General features: G+C 39.2%; 1 protein-coding gene and 1 non-coding gene across 48 annotated transcripts in view; one reads left to right on the top strand and one right to left on the bottom strand.

The window, feature by feature from the left end:
• The window catches only part of NRCAM (neuronal cell adhesion molecule), a 314,145-nt gene that overhangs the window by 173,241 nt on the left and 116,829 nt on the right, over positions 1 to 24,075 (top strand). The window lies entirely within an intron of this gene.
• Positions 18,069 to 18,130, bottom strand: LOC115838114. The gene has a single exon (XR_004033160.1). It is a non-coding gene; the product is annotated as a U7 small nuclear RNA (small nuclear RNA).

Here is a 24,075-nt window from a genome sequence, read left to right as displayed (position 1 = left end):
CTGATTCAACTTTTTAAGGATCTAAATGATTCCTTTTTAAATGTTTGAGGAAAATGGTTTTTAGCTTTTGTGTCAGATAAGAATGGTGTTCCCATCTGAATGAGTTAAACCAAATACAGTAGTAGTATGTTTGCTCAGGACAAGGAAGTCTGGTGGTCAGCAGTGAGAAAATATGGCACCCAACACATCATTTTAAGGGCAGATGATCCTTTTTGCTTTCTGCCTTTCCCTCCTTAGTTTGTGTTCCTAGTCCTTATTCTTTCAATTTGACTACTGGTAATGCCCACATAGTATGCAAAAAAAATTAGGAAAGGCAAAAAGGATGCACGTCTCATGACAGTATTATTTTTCTAACTGACAAATTTATTGGATTTAGCTAACATTGAATGTTGACCTTTGTTGGCTTTGAGATGGAGCCTTTGAAATTTATGAGATTAATGTATAAGCCTAGTTATTATTTAACCTACCAAGTTTGTATTTAGTAACACCATAGGCTTGCTCCAAAAGTAGGGATTCTCTTTCTCTTAATGGGCTTTTTGAAAAGAAGGAGACTCACAGTACCATTTTTTGTTATATTACAGTTGTTCTCAAACCTTAGTGTGCATCAGAATCACCTGAAGGATTCACTGCAATACAGATTTTAGTCCCCAGCCCCAAAGTTTCTATTCAGTGGGCTTGGGGTAGGTCCAAAGAATTTGCCTTTTTAGCAAGTTTCCAGTTGATGCTGTTGCTGGGGGTCTGGAGACCTCATGTTCAGAAACCAGTGGGTTAGAAGAATTTTCTATTACAAGTCAAGATTCTTGCTAGTGAGGAATCTAGATAAGGCTTTAAATAAAGCCTGAATTTCTGTGACATAGGTATTGATGGCATTTAATTCAACAGCCATTTCTTGAGTACCTACCATGTGCCCAACACTGATGACACTACTAGTCTTGAAAAGAGAAAGATGAGTCAAAGAATCTGCCGTTAAAAAGCTTATAAACAGATGTTGGTCAAAATTTACAAAATTTTAGCTAGATGGGAGGAACAAGTTCAAGAGATCTGTTGTACAACATTGTGACTATAATTAATAACAATGTAGTTTTCTTGAAAAATACTAAGAGAATACATTTTAAGTATTTTCACCACACGATGACAGCTACGTGAGATAATACATGTTAATTTGCTTGATTTAGCCATTCCACAATGAATATATATTTCAAAACATGTTGTACATGATAAATATATACAATTTTGTGTCAGCTTAAAAAAAATGGCTTACAAACAAGCTTCAAGTACCTAAATGACTACACTTAAAAAGCAGAGAATTTATCTATATGTTTCCTATTTATACTGTTGGTAGTGTATAAAGGATTTTTAATGGAATACCAAATTTCTTTGATCATACTATTTCAACTCTTCAATGGTTATTTTGCATTTCTATTTGAAACAGACAGTTGTATCCTGTGATCGCTCCAAGTCCTAGATAACTTTTGTTTCAGGGAAGTTTCAGCCCCGTTCACTTCATGTGCTATTCCAATCAGGCTGATCTTCAACCCCCTACCCCAACCTCAGAAAAATAAAAATATAGAAAAGCCATTGCAAGTAATAAAAGAGACCCAAGGTCTAAATCATAACCGTTAGCCAAAGAAATGAATAATATCTCCTCCAAAGAAGGAAAATTATACCTGCTTCAAAAATAAAACTCACAAGCAAATTCAGTAGTGATGGTCTATGTGGTTAGTTACCTGTTTTCTTTTTGATGGGAGAAAACACTTTCCCTACTGTTACTGGAAAGACTAATGGAGAACTCTCCCTGGCTCCTGCTAATTGTTAACGTATTCTAGGAAGCATTTAAATAGAAGTGGGACAGGTTCTTATGTAATTTAAACTGTCTATCAACCTGAGAAAGGATTTGTGTCTCCAACAAAATATGCTGTTAAATAAAGATAGGGGTATGCAATAACATATGAATTGATGAGAAGTGAGCTAAAAAATAAGTTTCTTATTAAATCTAAACTAATTGGCATATAAAGATGCATGTACAATAGTTTACTTACAGTTCTGAAAATACTACACTGATGTACATTTTCCATATACCTTTGAGTAGCCATTGCCAATATATGCAGTTGTTAAAAATTTTTATTTTTATGGATTTAGGGGTACAAATGCAGTTGTGTTACACAGATATATTGCATAGTGGTAAAGTCTGGGCTTTTAATGTTACCCATCACCCCAATAGTGAACATTGTACCCAATAGGTAATTTTTCATCCCTCATCCCCCTCCCACTCTCCCACCTCTTGGAGTCTTCAGTGTCTGTTATTCCACTTTGTATATTCCTGTGTATCCATTGTTTAGCTCCTACTTGAAAGTAAGAACATGTGGTGTTTGACTTTCTGTTTTCAGAGTCATTTCACTAAGGATAATGGTCTCTAGTTCAATCCATTCTGCTGCAAAAGACATTATTTTATTCTTTTTTATGGCTGAGTAGTATTCCATGGTTATGTGTATACATATGTGTGCACGTATATATGTGACATTTTTTAAATCCAATCCGTTGATGGACACTTAGGTTGATTCCATAACTTTGCTTTTGTGAATAGTGCTGTGATAAATATATGAGTACAGGTGTCTTTTTGATAAAATGATCTTTTTTACTTTGGGTAGATATCTAGTAATGGGATTACAGGATCAAGGGGTAGTTCTATTTTTAGTTCCTTGCAGAATCTCCGTACTGTTTTCCACAGAGGCTGTACTAATTTACATTCCCACCAACAGTGTATAAGCATTTCTTTTTTTTTCCACATCCTCACCAACATCTGTTGTTTTTTGACTTTTTAATAATAGCCATTCTGACTGGGTGTTAGATGGTATCTCATGTGGTGTTATTGGTGACATTGTTATTGTCATAACACAAATGGTTTTCATATTCATTTTTATGATTAGTGATGTTGAGCGTTATTTTGTGTGTTTGTTGGCCACTTGTATGTCTTCTTTTGCAGAATGTCTATTCATGTTCTTTCCCCACTTTTTAATGGGGTTATTTGTTTTTTCTTGACGAGTTGTTTGAGTTCCTCATAGATTCTGGATCAGTTTTTCCTTTGTTAGATGCATTGTTTACAAATATTTTGTCCCATTTTGTAGGTTGTCTGTTTAGTCTGTTGATTATTTCTTTTGCTGTGTAGGAGCTTTTTAGTTTAATTAAGTTCCATTTGTCTATTTTTGTTTTTGTTGTGTTTCCTTTTGAGGACTTAGTCATAAATTCTTTGACTAGACCAATGTTCAGAAGAGTTTTTCTTAGCATTTTTATAGTTGTTCTAACATTTTTATAGCTTCTTCTAGCATTTTTATAATTTCAGGTCTTACATTTAAGTCTTTAATCCATCTTGAGTTAATTTTTGTATATGGTAAGAAATAGGGGTCCATTTTGATTCTTCGGCATATGGCTTTTCAATTTTCCAGCACTATTTATTGAATAAAGTGTCCTTTCCCCGGTGTATATTTTTGTTGACTGTCAAAGATCAAGAGAGTGTACTTAGAAGAGCTTGAATAAACAAACCTCTTTCACGTGCCTTATAAAAATTACCCGTTTAGGATTTCTTAAGATTTAAAAACTCAATGTACTGGAACCTCACTGTGTAAGATGTGCCTAAACATAATAAAAATATCATATCTGATTCTATGGACCTAAAGTAGAGTGGAAAATCTGTGGGTTATGGAGTAGCACAGACCTGGCTTTGAATTATGGTTCTTCTATCTATGGCCATACCACCCTGAGCGTGCCTGATCGTGTCTGAATTATGGTTCTTCCACTTAATAGCTGTGTCTACAAAATGGGAGGGGAAACACTTACTTCACAGGATTTGGGAGGATTAAATAAAGTAAGGTACAAAAAGTACTTAGAAGAATGGCTGATACATGTTAATCATTCAATAAATACTTCCTTTTTCCACATCAAATCTTTCTTTTCTCCTTCTATTCCTTTTCTTCCACCTCCTTCCTTTTTTTCCCTCTTTCTTCTTCCCCTACTCTTCCTTGTTCTCCTTTTTATTTCTATTTGTTCATTCCAGTGAGTATTATTCTACATAAAAGAATCATTTCACTGAATCTCTATCATCATTTTCATTTATTGAGGATGCACTTAATTTCTGAAAAGGTCATTCACAACCAACACCATGCTAGTGGATAAGGCTTATAAATATTGCCCTAAACAGTGGATTGCAAACTACTGCTGCTGGCCACACCTGTCCCTCTTCCTATTTTGAGCCATAATTTTTTTTTATTTAAAATGGTTGAAAAAGAAAAAAGGAATAATATTTCATGATGTGAAAATTACATGAAATTCAAATTTCTGTGACCGTAAATAAAGTTTTACTGGAACACAGCCATATGCATTTGTTTAATCCTATGACTGCCTTCATGTGGTAATGACAAAGTAGTTTCAACAGAAACTATAAGGTTTACAAAGCCTACTGTAAGCCATACATACGTTTTTGACTCTTTCCAGAAACTGTTTGCTGACTACTATTCTGAAGGATTGAAACATATGTGCATTTTAATTTGGTTTTGAAGCTAGCTCTGAAAGGGGAGTTTTGTGGTAGAAGCAGGGCTAGAATCCATATTGAGCTTCCTAAGGTGACTATGTGGACAGGAGCTTTCAAAGAGATAGATGGTGGAGTTTCTGATATAATTGTGTACACACACAGACAAAAATCCATCTCTCTGCTCTTCTCATCATGCCATTAACTCCTGACAAAATATAGTGAATGATAACTTTGTCCAAAGGAGTTTTGTTTCTAGTTCCCAATGCTTTTAGACAATTCTGTCTCTGAAGCAATCAAGACACTAGTCTGGAGAAACTGTTCCAGTAAGGTTTCACTGAAACAAGCCCCATTAACAGTTTGGACCTGAATCCTTCCCCCTACCCTAGTTAGTATGTTATCCTTGGGAAATCCATTGTCTCCTCTGAGCAAACTGGGAATTCTATTGTTTCTCTTTAGGACTAAGACTGACCAGATCAAATATCCATTTTGAAAACGATTGTAAAGCTTTTTTTCAAAACAGATTGAAACCAATCACATATTCCCTGATAGTGCCCCCTGATAGAGCCAGTACCTGTATTTGTGAATAAATGCATATTGTTCTTCAATTAAATACAAACAGCTATTCCTGTGAGGATTAGTGGTATAGTATTTTGCCCTAAAGGAATGGAACTGAGTGAACAGGAAAGGGTGGAAGGTCTTTTTTGTTGTTGTTCTTGCAGGCATGTGGAAGACATGACACAATCTGGTATTCAATGACTGAGACTGAGGGAGGAGACTGAGGAATAAAGCCATGGGGTGGACTTGGAGCTCAGATGGTTTAGCTAGACAAGCCAGTGGATTTAATAAGTTAGAGAACAGTGTCCATCAATTGCATTAGTGCTCCTGACTTTTCGTAATAGCATCTAATTCCTCTCCTCTCTCAACGTCTCACCCGTCTGTTGTTCACATTGCTGCTTCAGTCATTCAAGGAGTAGGTGAATGAGCCCTTCTACCCACAACTCTGATTATTCATTCATTTGCTGGGGTGCTAATTATGTGCCAGGAGCTATGCAAAGTGCGTGCAGCACAAAGCAGAACAAGAAGTGTGTCCTGCCCTCCCCAGTGAGGTGCTTACAGGCTCCCAGTGGAGACAGACTTGTAAATGAGTGTAGTGAAGTAGGGTGGGTTTCTAATGTATGTCTGTGTGCGTGAAAATCACTTCCTGGGGACAGACAAGTAAACTAACGGTTGCAGTTCCGTATAAGCTATGAGTCGGGCACAGAGGAAGAACATCTGTCTCAGAGCAGGGAGTCTCAAAAAGCTTCCAAGGAGAGGATGGAGACTTAAAGAATGAGGAGGGGAGGGGTGTGAGCCACACAGAAGTGAGCAAGTGTCAAATCATAAGGGACCTTATGTGCTAAGTAGGAAGTCTGAACATTAACTTGGAAACCACAGGGCCCTGAGCAGAGAAGTCATGTGATTAAGGTTTTGTAAAGATGCTCTGGAAGCTGTATGGAGAATAGACTGGAGGGTATTGACTCTGGAGGCAGAAAACCTTGTTAGAGCTATTTAGGGTATCCAAGTCTGGCCTGCAACACCTAAATAAAGAAAGTAAAAGTTAGAGGTTGAGAAGAGAGACTCACCTGAACTGGGTGACTTCTTAAGGTGGTGAGGGAGAAGGAGGAGACAGGAGTGTGGATGACAGAGGTTTCAGCTTGGAGTCCAAGCACCTGAGAGTAGTTCAAACATCAGATGTTTGTAGTAGGAACAACAAAGACAAAGTAGAATAGAATTTTCAGACAAGAGACGTTTAAGAAATGTGATAGAATTTGGAAATGAGAGGCCGGGCATAATGACTCACACCTGTAATCCCAGCACTTTGGGAGGCTGAGGCAGGCGGATCACCTGAGTTCAGGAGTTCGAGACCAGCCTGGCCAACATAGTGCAACCCCGTCTTTACTAAAAAATAGAAAATATTAGCCAGGTTTGGTGGTGTGTGCCTGTAATCCAGCTACTCATGAGGCCGAGGCAAGATAATCACTTGAACCCAGGAGGCAGAGGTTGCAGTGAGCCAAGATCGCACCACTGCACTCCAGCCTGGGCAACAGAGTGAGATTCCATCTCAAAAAACAAAACAAAACAAGAATTTGGAAATGAGGGACATATACAGGATGAATGGAGTAAGAGAGTGTAAGGGGGGCTGGAAAAGGGACTTTCAAGAGCTAAAATGTGAAGGAAGATTGTGGAACCAAAGGGAGTGGAACACCAAAAAGAAGGTAGCAAGGGGTCAACAGTGCCACACGCTGCAGAAAAGCCAAGTGAGACCACGGTAGATAATGTCATTCTCTGTTCCAGGAGCCTCAGACTTAGACATCCAGGACCCTCCTGGAAGTGATCCAGCCTTTTCCAAACCTGTCTCCTTTTACTCCTGGCATCTGTCGAATTGAACCATTCTGTTTCCCACGTGTGCCCCTCATTCACATCTCCTGCTCCTTTTCCTTTCCTGGAACAAGTGCTTCAAAGTCCACATCAGATGGCATCACCTTCAATTGTGACTAATCTGGCATTATATCTCTCCCTTTCCTTGACAATCATAGCAATTTTTCTGTACATCTCTGTGACACAAATCACTTTCTACCAAATATTATGATCACTCATGTAATTGTACTCTTTCTGCTCAGTTGCAGAGCACACAAATCATATTTGCAGAATACTTTGAAATTCAACTGTTAGGTCATACTAAAGACATATATGTAATGGTCTTTCACTAACAATCTGAAGAATTCTTTTTTTTTTTTTTTTTTTTTTTTTGAGACAGAGTCTCGCTGTTGCCCAGGCTGGAGTGCAGTGGCGCGATCTCGGCTCACTGCAGGCTCCGCCCCCCCGGATTCACGCCATTCTCCTGCCTCAGCCTCCCGAGTAGCTGGGACTACAGGCGCCCGCCATCTCGCCCGGCTAACTTTTTTTTTGTATTTTTAGTAGAGACGGGGTTTCACTGTGTTAGCCAGGATGGTCTCGATCTCCTGACCTCGTGATCCGCCCGCCTCGGCCTCCCAAAGTGCTGGGATTACAGGCGTGAGCCACCGCGCCCGGCCTAATCTGAAGAATTCTAAAACCAACTTCCCACCACCAAAATTTAGCTCTTAGAAATTTAATGATGTGTGATATGAAATCAGTATACCTGACTTTCCCACAACATTCTTACATTGTTTGTTCATTTTCATAGACAATTTTAACTTTGATTACAGAAAGTCAGTATACTTAGAGAGCAGGGAACAGAGAAGCATTTTTAAACACTGGTTTTTAAAGGAGGCTGCATATTAGAATCATCTAGGGAGTTTTAGAAACCCTGGTGCCCAGGTTCCACCCCCAGAACTTCTGATTTAATTGATAGGGCCTGTGGCCTGGGCACTGGGAGTCTTCAAATCTCCCCAGGCGGCTCTAGTGTGTGGTAGAGTTTGAGAACTACTGTTTTTCAAGTTCACTTGCATTTGAAGGTCGTGTCTTTTACTAGTGGTGACTAATTGTTTCTACACTGAAATGTGTATGTAGTTATAAATTTGTTTTTAACTGTCATGTATTCTTTCTTTTTCTCTTTTTCTCCCTGTGCCCCCAATTCGTGAGAGAACAATCTGCAAAGGATGACTGACAGAGCTCTTATCTCTGCCAGGAGAGAAATACCAATTTCTTTTATAAATGGGTTGCTTTGGCCAGTTGCCAGAAAACAACAAAACCTTGAATATATAAAAATGTCTGGCTTGATAGAAAATACATTTGATTTTACACTAAAATTTTGAGGTACATTAACATTGTTCCAAGTACCAAAAAGAAAAAAAAACCATATTAACTTTATTCTTAGCAAGTTCCAGGTAAGCAAAAATTTCTTTTAAAAAAATAGGTAGATGAGTGCTACTGCCCCAGTGTTATACGTTTCTAGTAATCATGTCTCCAGAAAGAAAATGTGTATAGATTTCTTTCTTTAAAGAGAAATGAAAGAGAAAGAGAGATAAGCACTTGAGGTATCCGTCAGCTCATCCCAGACATTAGTAAAGTGCTCCAACTTGTGTTTTACAGGAGAAATCCTAACAGTGGTTTCTTGCTTACATTCTCTGTTGGAAATCTTAATTTTAGTCCTTTCATTAGAAATGGTATAATAATATCTTTTGTTCTTTATACTGTACTTTGTTATACTACTAAGTTTGTGTACTCTTTATAAACAGATGGGTACATCCAGAAGTACTAAATAAGTGATCATACATGGCTGCTTGTTTTTTAAACTATTTCCATATTTATGTAACTGTTATGTCAAACAGGACTCACAGGGGGCAATGACATAGCAACTTTAATTTTTCCCACAGTTTCTCCTACACTTCTGCTCTGTGGGGCAGTTCTGCTCCTGGAAGAAATCTCAGACACTTAATTCACCCAATTGTGTTTAATCAAAAATCTTCCAAACACTTGAATTCCTGAAACACTCCCAGTTTGGTTATTATTACATCCAGTTTGCCCATCAAAACTTCCAACTGTGTTCACAGCCAAGGCTCTGCCCCTTCCCCAGCGCAAGCCTGCTGGCATGGTCAGAGAATCCCCAAGCTTGGCAGCCATCTCATGCTGATAGCATGAGATGAGTTCCCTGGAGACCCTCCATTCCCCACACCCCACCTCCCAACTGCCACTGGGGCTTTACCCTGTGTTTCTGGTGGGTCCAAGTGTATAACCCCTCCCTTAGCCCCTGGGCAGCCAGCTAGACCCCTCTGCCATCCTTTCAAATTTTTGCCAAGATCCAATTCACATATTTCCTATGCCATGAAACCTTTTTGATTCATAATCTCAAGATAGCTTCCTTTTCTCTGAACTCTCATAGCACGTCATGCCTTCCTGTACCATTTATCCCTTTATTCCTTGTATTTCAGTAATTGATGGCACAGTCTCCTGTTATCTCCCCCACTATACTCGGAACTTTTTGATAATGCTCATCATTCATTTTTTTATTGCCCACAGTGTTGGGTTTAAAAAATATATATTAAAATAAAAATAAAGGCATTTATAAAATGTGTAGTTAGGTTATTATCATATTTAAAGTTCATGTTATATATGAAAACAAGTATATAGTTGAAGACAAGAAATTACTCAGGTATTGAATTTTGCTCATTTCATCAGGTTGAGAGGAAAAGGTAGACTTATATTTTATAATTTTGTAGATATTTAAAAATGGAAACAAATGCAGTCATTCAAAAGCAATTTATCTAAAATAATTTAAGTTGTTATATGAAGTAATTATCATATTTATTGTGTTATACCAAAGAGCAGGCAGCAGATTATTTCCTTTACAAAAGGAACCCGTATCTAAAAACTGTTGGGCCTTCAGAACAGGTTTTTCATCATTTAATTTTTAAATATATTGAATACCTTCCTGACTTTTAAGAGCTTTTAGCATAATAGGCCATAGCCTCCCTGTCTACCTTCCCTGTCTTCATGCAGAAGATAATTCATTTTTTTTGACTTGATATTAGTAAGCATACAGACCCAGACTAAAACCCAGCTTATTAAATATTTAGGAAATCATATTAGGTGGCATTTGTGTCTTCTTTATAACAGCCGTGCTGTGTTGCCAGATCCTTTATTTCATTATGTGAAATACAATGACATTGTTATTTCCCTCAGTCCAGTTAAAAATGGACAACAGTCAAACTATTTTCAGTAGCACCAAAGAAGCTAAATATGAGAGTTCTAGGTTAATCTCATCATGATTCTTGAGACAGTTCAATGAAAAACATTCACTTCAGATATGTTTAGGGTTTCATCTTTCATTGTTGTCCAGTGGGAGGTCTCCATTCTAACTCTTACCATTCTGTGAGTTCAGTCATTCTTTTTAAAGGTAGTTGTAGCACGGTTGAATAGCATGGGCTGACTGCTGGATGTGCTTAGGGTGGTAGTTCTTGGCCATTCCAGTAATTCTTTATTTACTCATCAAAACTGCATTGGCAATCCTGCTTGGCAGAGAGGGAGTAAGAGAGGCTTTTACCTCACATATGAAGCTCTGGCCTCTTCCTGTTTATTGCAGATTGCAGCTTGTTCTGGTGAAAGGAGCCAGAATTGCTAGAGCTTCTAAGTTCATTCGCCCATTGGGGAGAATAATTTTATTTTGAGCTACCAAACAAAATAACTGTAAGCCTACTGATGTTAAGATCAGGCCAGCTCTTAACCTATAGGATTCTGTTGGTGTCTTTTCATTCTGGGCTTTCATTGTATTCACTATTAAATGGTTTGGATACAAAAATTACCTGGAGAGACCTAAGACTTGTTTTTGATGGTAAATCTTGGACTGGGCTGCTGAAGTGGAATGTGCAGCTGAACATGTGGGACATCAGTGTCCATTCTGCGTTGATGCTTAGACTCCTCTTTAAAACACTCCGCCCACATTTATGTAGCTGTTAAATTACAAATAATACTCTCTTCCTTTAAGCAGCATAAAGATGGTGTTGCAGGCTGGGCATGGTGGCTCATGCCTGTAATCTCAGCACTTTAGGAGGCTGAGATGGGAGGATCACTTGCTTAGGAGTTTGAGACTGGCCTGGGCAACATAGTGAGACTTCTGTCAAAAATTGGAAAAAAAAATTAGTTGGCTGTGGTGGCACATGGCTGTAGTGCCAGCTACTTGGGAGGCTGAGGCGAGAAGATTCTTTGAGCCCAGGGGTGGGGTGGGTGGGGAGGGCAAGGGGGATGGGGGAAGGCGGGAGGTCAAGGCTACTGTGAGCTATTATCGCACCACTGCACTCCAGCCTGGGTGACAGAGCGAGATCCTGTCTCAAAAAACAAACAACAACAAAAAAAAACTGGTGTTGCATAAGTCACACTGTGGGTGAGGGCATAAATCTCCCCAGTTCCCAAACTTCCAGACAGAAAATATATATTTTTCTATATTTATGTATATATTTTGTACTTTGAGAATGAGTGTTTAAAGGCATATGAAACAAACTACAACAATTATGAAACACAAAACAGGGTTCTGTTAGATTTGTGAGTGTGTAAAAATGTCAAATATTTTCATCAACAGGAAATAAAAGCAAAGGAAATAAAATTGATAAAATATTATTAATCTCAAGGAAAAATCTGCCACTATCACATGCATGTAATCAGAGACTTTCCAGCGATTTTAATCATGCTACACTTATGCCATGAAGTCCACTCAGATTAACACCAAATAACTCATCTCTTACCAGATAGTCTTTATCTGGGTATGTTTTCTCTGTCACCTGGTATAATGGAAAGAGTGCCTTCTAAGCAGACAACCTTCTTTCAGTGGCTTGGCCTCTTACTTTCTATATGGGCCTTGGCAAGACACTGCCACTCTTCAAGCCTCAGTTTTTTTATCTGTAAAATGGGAGTCCAAGTTCATTATTCCTTTTCTGGAAGAAGAGTTTTAGAATTCAGGATTATCGGAGTTGCTTCCAAGATGGCCGAATAGGAACAGATCTGGTCTACAGCTCCCAGCAAGATCGACGCAGAAGATGGATGATTTCTGCATTCTGCATTTCCAACTGAGGTACCTGGTTCATCTCACTGGGACTGTTTGGACAGTGGGTGCAGCCCATGGAGGGTGAGCCAAAGCAGGGTGGGGTGTCACCTCACTCGGGAAGCACAAGGGGTCGGGGGAGATTTCCCTTTCCTAGCCAAGGGAAGCCGTGAGTGACTGTACCTGAAGGAATGGTACACTCCTGCCCAAATACTGTGCTTTTCCCATGGTCTTCACAACCAGCAGACCAGGAGATTACCTCCTGTGCCTGGCGTGGTGGGTCCCACGCCCACGGAGCATTGCTCACTGCTAGTGCAGCAGTCTGAGATAGACCTGGGATGCTGGAACTTGGTGGGGGGAGGGGAATCCGCCATTGCTGAGGCTTGAGTAGGCAGTTCTATGCTCACCGTGTAAACAAAGTGGCAGGGAAGCTCAAACTGGGCGGAGCCCACTTCAACTCAGCAAGGCTTACTGCCTCTCTAGATACCACCCCTGGGACAGGGCACATCTGAACAAAAGGCAGCAGATGGTTTCTGCAGACTTAAACGTCTCTGCCTGACAGCTCTGAAGAGAGCAGTGGCTCTCCCAGCACGGCGTTAGAGATCTGATAATGGACAGACTGCCTCCTCAAATGGGTCCCTGACCCCTGTGTAGCCTATCTGGGAGATACCTCCCAGTAGGGGCTGACAGACTCCTCATACAGGTGGGTGCCCCTCTGAGATGAAGCTTCCAGAGGAAGGATCAGGCAGCAATACTTGCTGTTCTGCAGCCTTCGCTGGTGATACTCAGGCAAACAGGGTCTGGAGTGGACCTCCAGCAAACTCCAACAGACCTGCAGCTGAGAGGCCTGTTAGAGGGAAAACTAACAAATGGAAAGGAATAACATCAACATCAATGAAAAGGACATCTGCACCAAAACCCCATCTGTAGGTCACCAACATCAAAGACCAAAGGTGGATAAAACCACAAAGATGGGGAGAAACCAGAGCAGAAAGGCTGAAGATTCCAAAAACCAGAACGCCTCTTCTCCTCCAAAGGAACACAACTCCTCACCAGCAAGGGAACAAAACTGGATAGAGAATGAGTTTGACGAGTTGACAGAAGTAGGCTTCAGAAGGTCAGTAATAACAAACTTCTCTGAGCTAAAGAAGCATGTTCTAACCCATCACAAAGAAGGTGAAAACCTTGAAAAAAGCTTAGATGAATGGCTAACTAGAATAACTGGTGTAGAGAAGACCTCAAATGACCTGATGGAGCTGGAAACCACAGTACAAGACCTTTGAGAAGCATACACAAGCTTCAATAGCCGATTCGATCCAGCAGAAGAAAGGATATCAGTGATTGAAGATCAAATTAATGAAATAAAGTGAGAAGACAAGATTAGAGAGAAAAAAGAGTGAAAAGAAAAGAATAAAGCCTCCAAGAAATATGGGACTATGTAAAAATACCAAATCTACATTTGATTGGTGTACCTGAAAGTGACAGGGAGAATGGAACCAAGTCAGAAAACACTCTTCAGGGTATTATCCAGGAGAAATTCCCCAACCTAGCAAGGTAGGCCAACATTCAAATTCAGGAAATACAGAGAACACCACAAAGATACTCTTCGAGAAGAGCAACCGCAAGACACATAATTGTCAGATTCACCAAGGTTGAAATAAAGGAAAAAATGTTAAGGGCAGCCAGAGAGAAAGGTCGGGTTACCCACAAAGGGAAGTACATCAGACTAACAGCAGATCTCTCTGCAGAACCCCTACAAGCCAGAAGAGAATGGGGGCCAATATTCAACATTCTTGAAGAAAAGAATTTTCAACCCAGAATTTCATATCCAGCCTAACTAAGCTTCATAAGTGAAGGAGAAATAAAATCCTTTACAGACAAGCAAATGCTGAGAGATTTTGTCACCACCAGGCCTGCCTTACAAGAGCTCCTGAAGGAAGCACTAAACGTGGAAAGGAACAACTGGTACCAGCCACTGCAAAAACATGCCAAATTGTAAAGACCATCAACGCTATGAAGAAAACTGCATCAATTAAGGGGCAAAATAATCAGCTAGCACCATAATGACAGGATCAAATTCACAAATAACAATATTAACCTCAAATGTAAATGGGCTAAATGCCCAAATTAAAAGACACAGACTGGCAAATTAGATAAAGAGTCAAGACCCATCATTGTGCTGTATTCCGGAGACCCATCTCATGTGCAGAGACACACATAGGCTCAAAATAAAGGGATGGAGGAAGATCTACCAAGCAAATGGAAAGCAAAAAAAAAAGCAGGGGTTGCAATCTTATTCTCTGATAAAACAGACTTTAAGCCAACAAAGATCAAAAGAGACAAAGAAGGCCATTACATAATGGTAAAGGGATCAACGCAACAAGAGCTAACTATCCTAAATATATATGCACCCAATACAGGAGCACCCAGATTCATAAAGCAAGTCCTTAGAGACCTGCAAAGAGACTTAGACTCCCACACAGTAATTATGGGAGACTTTAACACCCTACTGTGAATATTAGACAGATCAAAGAGACATATCCAGGACTTGGATATCCAACAAGGATATCCAGGACTTGAACTGAACTCTGGAACAAGCAGACCTAATAGACATCTACAGAACTCTCTACCCCAAATCAACAGAATATACATTCTTCTCAGCACCATATCACACTTATTCTAAAATTGACCACATAATTGGAAGTAAAACACTCCTCAGCAAATGTAAAAGAACAGAAATCACACAAACTGCCTCTCAGACCACAGTGCAATCAAATTAGAACTCAGGATTAAGAAACTCACTCAAAACCGCACAACTACATGGAAACTGAGCAACCTGCTCCTGAATGACTGCTGGGTAAATGACGAAATTAAGGCAGAAATAAAGATGTTCTTTGAAACCAATGAGAACAAAGGCACAATGTACCAGAATCTCTGGGACACATTTCAAGCAGCGTGTAGAGGGAAATTTATCGCACTAAAGGCTACAGTAACCGAAACAGCATGGTACTAGTATCAAAACAGAGATATAGACCAATGGAACAGAACAGAGCCCTCAGAAATAATACCACACATCTACTACCATCTAATCTTTGACAAACCTGACAAAAGCAATGGGGAAAGGATTCCCTATTTAATAAATGGTGCTGGGAAAACTGGCTAGCCATATGTAGAAATTGAAACTGGATCCCTTTCTTACATCTTAGAGAAAAATTAACTGAAGATGGATTAAAGACTTAAATGTTAGGCCCAAAACCATAAAAACCCTAGAAGAAAACCTAGGTAATCCATTTAGGACATAGGCATGGGCAAGGACTTCATGACTAAAACACCAAAAGCAATGGCAACAAAAGCCAAAATAGACAAATGAGATCTAATTAAACTAAAGAGCTTCTGCACAGCAAAAGAAACTACCATCAGAGTGAATAGGCAACCTACAGAATGGGAGAAAACTTTTGCAATCTACTCATCTGACAAAGGGCTAATATCCAGAATCTACAAAGATCTTAAACAAATTTACAAGAAAAAAACAACCACATAAAAAGTGGGCAAAGGATATGAATGGACACTTTTCAAAAGAAGACATATGCAGCCAACAGACATATGAAAAAAAGCTCATCATCACTGGCCATCAGAGAAATGCAAATCAAAACCGCAATGAGATACCATCTCACACCAGTTAGAATGGCCATCATTAAAAAGTCAGGAAACAACAGATTCTGGAGAGGATGTAGGGAAATAGGAACGCTTTTACACTGTTGGTGGGAGTGTAAATTAGTTCAACCATTGTGGAAGACAGTGTGGCAATTCCTCAAGGATCTAGAACTAAAAATACCATTTGACCCAGCCATCCCATTACTGGGTATATACCCAAAGGATTATAAATCATGCTACTATAAAGACACATGCACATGTATGTTTATTGCGGCACTATTCACAATAGCAAAGACTTGGAACCAACCCAAATGCCCATCAATAATAGACTGGATAAAGAAAATGTGGCATATATATACCATGGAATACTATGCAGCCATAAAAAAGATAAGTTCATGTCCTTTGCAGGGACATGGATGAAGCTGGAAACCATCATTCTCAGCAAAATATCACAAGGACAGAAAACCAAACACCACATGTTCTCACTCATAAGTGGGAATTGAACAATGAGAACACATGGACACAGGGAGGGGAACATCACACACCAGGGCCTGTTGGCAGGTGGGGGGCTGGGGGAGGGATGGCGTTACGAGAAATAGTTAAACGACGAGTTGATAGGTGCAGCAAACCAACATGGCACATGTATACCTATGTAACAAACCTGCACATTGTGCACGTGTACCCTAGAACTTAAAGTATAATAATAATAAAAAAAGGAAAAAATAGAATTCTGGATTATTTTTAGCATTTTGATTTTTGAAAGATAACATGATATATAAATATAATCAAAATGATATATATATGTTACCTTTCTAAAATCAAAATTCTAAAAATAGGGTGCTATGTGTATAAATATATATAAATGTTGTATAACACCCCCAGTGGGGTCTAGAACAGTACCCTATGATCAAACATATTAGTAACTCTTCAGTAAAACGTACAAACATTTACCCTTAGTGGGATAAATAAAGAACGTCAACTGGTCAGGTTTGTCACCAGAACTTGCATTTTTCAGAGCTTTTGGATAAATGATGGTGAGCCTGCACTAACCCCTACTTTAGGAGTATGTGTGTTCAGCAAAGAGCAGTTACTGCCCCAATAGTAGCTTGTCGTTTTTACTTAAATTAATGGCAGATAATGTGGATCTCATCTTTTACAAAAGTTGGAATGTGAATAAAGAAATTCTACTCAATATACAACTTTGATTCCTACTAGACTTTATAAAAGACTGTGTGATACTTTAAAAACAGTGGTGAAATTCACTCTTCAAGAAAATAATGCTCACAGGAGGGCATAAATGCCTTCTTGAGTAATTTTAGATCCAGATATGTTACTCTGTTCTGAGATGATTGATAAGATCAGAATTATAGATTCAGATTAGGAAATGAGATTTCCATTACATACAGTTAAAATTAGTACCAAGACATTTTTAGCTTTTTCCCTTTTGCTCATAAGTCTTACTTGAGGGGATAAAATCAATCACTTCATTTGTTCAGCTAGTGTGGCTGAACTCTCTGAAGTGATTTATGTTTATGCTAAATTTTGCTTGCTAGTTTATGCTCCATGTGACCTCAGCCCAACAGTTTTCAGCATGTGTTATGCCAGGATCAGTGCGAGTTATCTCCCAAGAAGTTTTAACAGTAATAAAATACCAGAGTTAGTAAATTACTTAATCAAAAAGTAAATGGGTAAGAACTTCAGGTTACCCTATGGTAATCTCATGGTCACTTTGTTAGGTTCTTTTTTTTTTTTTTTTTTTTGACATGGAGTCTCAGTATTGTCGCCCAGGCTGGAGTGCAATGGCACAATCTTGGCTTACTGCAACCTCTGCCTCCCAGGTTCAAGCATTTCTCCTGCCTCGGCCTCCCAAGTAGCTGGGATTATGGGTATGTGCCACCATGCCTGGCTAATTTTGTACTTTTAGTAGAGCGTTTCACCATGTTGGCTAGGCTGGTCTCAAACTCCTGATCTCAAGTGATCTGCCTGCGTCAGCCTCCCAAAGTGCTGGGATTACAGGCGTGAGCCACCATGCCTGGTCACTTTGTTAGGTTCTAATATACCTTCCTAAATGGAAGAGAAAGTGTGGGCACAGTGTAGGAGTGTGTTTTGAACGAATATCACATCCATCGTGTCCTAGCAGAAGACTATTTTTTCCTTTTAAGAGCCTCTTTTCTAGTATATTTGCCTGTTACTGAAAGTAAGGAGATGTAAATCTTTAAGTATATGTTTTATGTTACATTTGGAAACAGTAATTTTTAAAAGTCCACTTCTTGCTGGTGGCTGTTTGATCTTTATTGTGGTAAAATATACATAACATAATATACATAATTTGTCGTTTTAACCATTTTTAAGTATAGCTCTCATTTTTATTTATTTTTAATTTTTCTTTGTGTGGGGGGTTTTCTAATGAAAACCGGAAAACGGGCTAGACAAATTCTGAAAGAGCTGGAACACTTAAGTGTATAGTTCTGGAGCATTAAGTATATTCACCTTGTGTCAGCATCACCACTATCTATCTACAGAGCTTTTCCTCTTCCCCAGCTGAAACTCTAGACCCATTTATAGTAACTCTGAACTCTCCATTCTTTCTTCCAGCCCCTGGCAAGCACCATTCTTTCTGTCTGTCACATTTGACTATTCTAGGTAACGCATATAAATGGAATCATACAATACTTGTCCCTCTCTGACTGGCTTATTTCACTTGGCGTAATGTCCTCAATATCAGAATTTTCTTCCTTTTTAAGGCTGAATAATTTTCCATTGTATGCGGGAACCATATACCACAGTTTGCTTATCCATTCATTCTTTGATAGACACTTGGATTGTTTCTACCTTGTAGCTCTTGTGAATAATGCCGTTGCTGTGGACGTAAGTGTAGACCACTTCCTGATCTTGAATTAGTATAGTTATTTGTGTGCTCAGAGGTGCTCGTCTTAAGAAAAAAAAAAAGTCTGTTACTATGTTAACCTGGCTATTTAAAGTCTCAATAGCAGAAGTTCAGCATAAATAGCTCTTTTAAATTTCAGATTTAACTGTGAAACCCTCTCCCTATCTGTGAATTATTAAGTGAATTAATTATTAAGCCTCCACACAAAGGGAACCTTGAAGGGGGGTGCTTGGTCTTTTCTCTCGCTGAGGGACCATGCAAAGGCATCACTAGGTAGTTTTCTTATGGCAAACCCTAAAGCCCAGTTCCAGCTCAGAATCCAGGATATACCAGAAACAATGATTGGCTTTCCTATTGAATTATTTTTGAGTCTCAAACTATTGCTTTTATCATGTTGCCTTTTCCAGTTTGATACTCCTTCAAGTAACCGAACAACTCCTTACAAAATAGGAATAAGAGTGATTTATGAAATAGGGAAAGCTGTTATTTTCCAAGCTCATGATAGGTTGTGAAGATAATGGAAGCTATATCTGCTGAAACATTTTGAACTCTAATGAACACAAAGGAAAGAACCAACGTTTCTTTGCACTGTAAAATTAGATAAGCCTGTAAGCACAGTATGGTTACTGTCTAAGGAAGCTTTGCTAAGATTTCTAGCCTTCCAAAACATTTTACGTGGCTAGAAAATTTCATTTACTCCTTGCTACTCCTAAAAGTGATAAAAGCTAGGTCCCGTAGCTACAGGATGAAATATTGTCTGTATCCCATTTTCAGTTTTGAAAGAAATTCTAACTTGCTTTGAACCCAATTTATTTGATGATTTGGGCATATAGTCATTTGATTATTTACCTGACTGATTAATGGAGTTTATTATTCAAGCATATAACTCATTACAGTTTTATCTAGCTTTGTATTCATTACCTTTTCAGTGTGTTCCTCCAGTTGGATAGAATTGTATCATATGCGAGTATGTAACCTGTAGGGGCCATGTCCCTACCTTCTTGTGGCACCTGGACCCCTTCCCCGTCACCCATCCTTTCCCTCCCAGTGAGACCCTTCCTTCTGCATGACTTGGATGAAAGGTGACCCAAGACAGACCCCTGATCTCATAAAGTTTACATCTAGAGGGAAAAGAGACAGTCACCAAACAAACTCACTATATTTGTACAATTACAAAGTTAAATCAGAGCTATGAAGAGAGATGTTTAAAAAGGAGGTTTTATGCCCTAGAAGATAAAACATACTCTAAAGCAACACCTTGCCAAGTCATATTGAAACCTGAGACAAAAGGGAAAAATCAGCAATGCTGATCCTGTTTTTATTTAAACTTTGGTTATTTTGTTCAAATGGCTATTTTGCATTACTGTTGGGTTTCTCTTTTTTTTTTTTTTTTTCAAATACAGCACTAAGACATGATTCGAGTTTTTGGTGCCTCCCTGGCCTTTGCATCTGAGGTAAATGCCTCACTTGCTCCCTGTAGTCCCAGCCCAAAGCCATACTTCCCAGGCTCAAGTCCTGGTTCTGCCACTTATCAATTGTATGACTGTGAACAACCTGCATATACTGTGCCTCAGTTTCCTCTTCTGTAAAGCAAGGATGATAATAGTACTTGATAAGGTTGTTATGAGGATTAAAAGAAGTTAATATTTGTAAAGCAGGAGAGCAGTGCCCGGCACAAAGTGCCGTGCGTGTAAGAAGAGTAATGAAGATGCCTCTATACTGTTTCAGGTATTGGACCATTCATAGGAGCTGGATTTCACATGACTGAGTTCACCAGGCTGCCATCAGCATTTCTTCCCTCAACGTTTTTACTAAATTTACACTAACACTTTAGGACAATCCTCTAGAGAATGTGGTGATATATTTTAAAAGCAAAAGACTTGCTCTTTGCATGTCCTCTTCCCGCCCCCGCCCCGCCCCCCCCCCCCCCACCGCCCCGCTCCCCCCCCCACCGCCCCGCTCATTTCTTCACTCTGAAATAGCCAGAAGATGATGGGGGAATTGTGGACACCATCACCCACATCTTTTAGGCACTTTCAGAAGCATGGAATACTTTGTGGTCATGTGTTTCTCTTGCACAGAGGTAATGCCAGCCATCTTTGCACAGTAGAGGTGTCTGTTTATGTGCTGCCGAGGCAGGCATAGCCTTTAAATTCTGACTCTCACTTACTCATTTACTGAGGAATTTCTGATGTAGCCCCTTCAGAGCACTGCGCACAACTAAGCAGACCCAGCCATTGACACGATCCCCAGTCTTGGAACATCCACTGCTTCTTTTCCTGTCTGCAGGGAAACTCAACAGCTTTCCGTTAGCATCTATTTCTAGTGTGACTTTAACTTCTGTTTGTGGTGATTCTACAAAATCGAATACACTTCCTTTTTATTCACATAAAAGCACTTTTTTGAAGAAAATATAATCTTTTTATCTCTTATGGCAAGAATGTTGTGTTTACACTTTAAAAGTGCAGAGTAAACAGGAAACATTGCTCTTTAAAAGTGAAGAAATGCCATGTAAATGAATTTTACTTATTTGTGATATTAATGAGAAAATGGCTAAATATAAGCTTCAGTGTTTAAAAATCCTGATGTGCACTCATTTATTCCATAAGACTGGAGGCAGCTGTGTGAGATAGCAGGAATTTAATTATCTGTATAGATTTCTAGTTAAACAGGTAATATTTTTGCTAAAGTAGATTCTATGTATGAATATAATAACTGCCCTAGGGAAAATAATGTTATACCATGGAAGAACTGAGCTTTATCTGAAAATGAATAAATGGGTTTTTTGTCCTATTTTACCCTTGAGCTTTTAATTAACAATTTGTAGAAAGAGGGTCACTTGACTGGAATTAGAATTCTCTTTTGATGAGTCTTTTTTATATTCTGTCTGGGATTGTATGTAAACTTATCCTTCCTTTCTAAAGAACCTGAACATGCTAAAATTTAAATGCAGTGTTCCAATTCAAATAAAGCATAAGGAATAAAACCATTTCCCTTTAAAAAAAAATGTGTGAAATTTTAAGTGGGCTTTTTTGGGGTTTTTGTTTTTTCCTAAGTTACTTTTCAAAGTGGAATACCTTTAAACGGACACGTGTAATCAAACATCATTATTTATATTTACATTCTCTTTGGAAACCATGGGATTCTCAAGGCCCAAAGCCAAGTGCCCAAGAACCCTGACCGAAAGTGTGTGGTTGCCTATTGAGGGAGCAATTGCTATATTATAAAGCCACAATATGCCTTTTTGCCACAGCTGGCAACAGCAAAATCAAAGGATTCTTGGGAGAAAATTCTCTATAGTTCTATCACACATCTTGCAAGCAGAGGCACTGGTTGCCCTTTGTTCCAGAGCTGTTTTTTAAAATAACATTTGTATAATAAGTAGCCTTAAGTGGCAGAGAAAGTGTTTCCTTCTAGAGCATGGAGGGATGCTTACTGCTTATTATAAAAGATTCTGGTTCCCTAAGCTCAGAGTTTTCTCTCATGTAATGCAATCTGCTGTGTGTGTGGGTGTTATGCGACCCTCTTTATAACACCCTATTGGAATAATTGGAGTCTTAGGAACCAGTTCAAGAAATTACTGATACTCTGGCTACTGCTGTTGCTATATGGAATAAAGTCTTTGTCTTTGACCCAGTAGTTTTCTGTCCTCTGCTCTATAAAACTGTAATAGGCTAACTTGTTAGCTTGTAAGTGGGGTAAAATCTTAGACTCTTTATACTTACTGACAGGAATGTCCTTTAAAAGACACATAAAGATGATGGCCCTTTCTTTTTCCTTTGTCCTCAATCGTTAAGTGGATGTGGTGGGCTTAGGGATAACATAGCCTGAAGTGTGGCGTATGGATCAGATGGCAGGAGACCCGTTCATCTATGGCCTGCGTCGGATGTCAGGAGACCCAGTTCTAAATATAGAAGCTGTTGTGAGTCACAGGGAATGATTGCTATTTCTCAGAAGGTAAGAGATTGTCTCCTTATGACAATTTTAGGCACCTAGAGACAGAAAAGACACTGGATCTGATTTGAACTGTATCTCTTTGAGCTCAGATTCCCCCCAAAAAACATCATTTAAATTTACCTAGAGAACACACACGCGTGTGCAGTGTAGTAAACCTCATGTGCAGTGACCGATTACCTTTGGAGACACAGCAGATGACCATAAGCCTCATCCGGGTAAGAACAGCTCAATTTAGCCATCATACCCAGGCTTTACCAGCCCAGGACCCCAAAGCCTACACTATTCTGATTGGTAAGATAGCAGCACTTCTTCATATCTGCCCTCCTAGTACGGATACAACCTTAGGAAATGGTCCTACTAGACTAGACAGAAATTTGACTCAAAATGGTTGAGGCTATGCCAACCTGAATAGAAGTGCCAGCACATGGCTTCTGTGTTATCTGTTATCTCACTGCTTTGAGAAGCATAAAGCCTCATCCAAAACAATGATGTGAGGGAAAGCTTACAAAGAACACTGTGGAATGGCCCTTTTCATATATGAGAAAATATTTGAAAACACATACAATACATTAATACTATGAAAAAAGAAAAAGTTTACGAAAAACAATGAAAATCAGTTCATAGGTAGGGGGAAGGAATATTTCAAATGATCTACACAGTTCAGAGCTATTCAAACTGCTGAATATTTCTAGCACTTTCATGACCCCTGGCTTTCTCATTCACCAATTTTCTTCTTCAGCTTTCATTTAGCCAAACATCAGTGGTGTATTTTATTGTAAAAGGTATGGCAAATAAGACAGGCATGATTAAAAGAGAATGCTCTCATCGGGGTATGAATGTGCCAGTTAATTCTTAAAGACACTGTGCACAGTTTTTTGTGAATTCTGGAAGCATCTGTGAAACTTTATATTAACAAGCCATTACATGTTAATAATACCTATCTCAGAGAGCTCCGGTAAAGATAAAGTAAGCTAATGTTTGCAAATTTCTTGGCACAGACAGCCTGGCACACAGTAAGTGCTTAATATATATTGACTATTATAATAGGGAGGGAGCAGTTAAAAACATGAGTGTTTTGCACTTTAGGAGCTTCCAGAAGGAAGCCAAATTTTCCTGTGTAATTTGGAAAGCATAAAATAGAGGTCAGATGTGAAACTGGTTCCTAGGAGATGATGGAGAAGGACATGGAGGACTTTAACCACTGTTAAACTGGGTCAGATCAGGATAGACCCCAACAAAGCTGCGCTGTGAAATCATCTATGTCTCACAGAGGGACGTTGGGATCCATCTACAAGGTGAACCACCATCACCATGAAGTCAAGGGTGAGGACACCAGTATAGCCCTCCCCCAGGGGCAAGGATATTCCATTAGCCTGTATCCCAAAGCTCCAGGGTTTATGCAGGATCCAGGTGAACTGCAAAGCACCAGGTCCCTACAAATGATAAAGGCAGGGACAGCTGGGAATGTGCCCTGGGTATTGTCACACAGCTTTACTTTCTAAATGTGATTCTGTCTCCCGAAGCCCTGTATGAGCCACGGCTCCCGCACCCTCAGCT

The sequence above is a fragment of the Nomascus leucogenys genome, chromosome 13 (assembly GCF_006542625.1).
Source record: "Nomascus leucogenys isolate Asia chromosome 13, Asia_NLE_v1, whole genome shotgun sequence".
Classification (NCBI taxonomy): domain Eukaryota; kingdom Metazoa; phylum Chordata; class Mammalia; order Primates; family Hylobatidae; genus Nomascus; species Nomascus leucogenys.
Note: the sequence above shows the minus strand (reverse complement) of the source record. Positions and strands in the feature narration are given on the sequence as shown.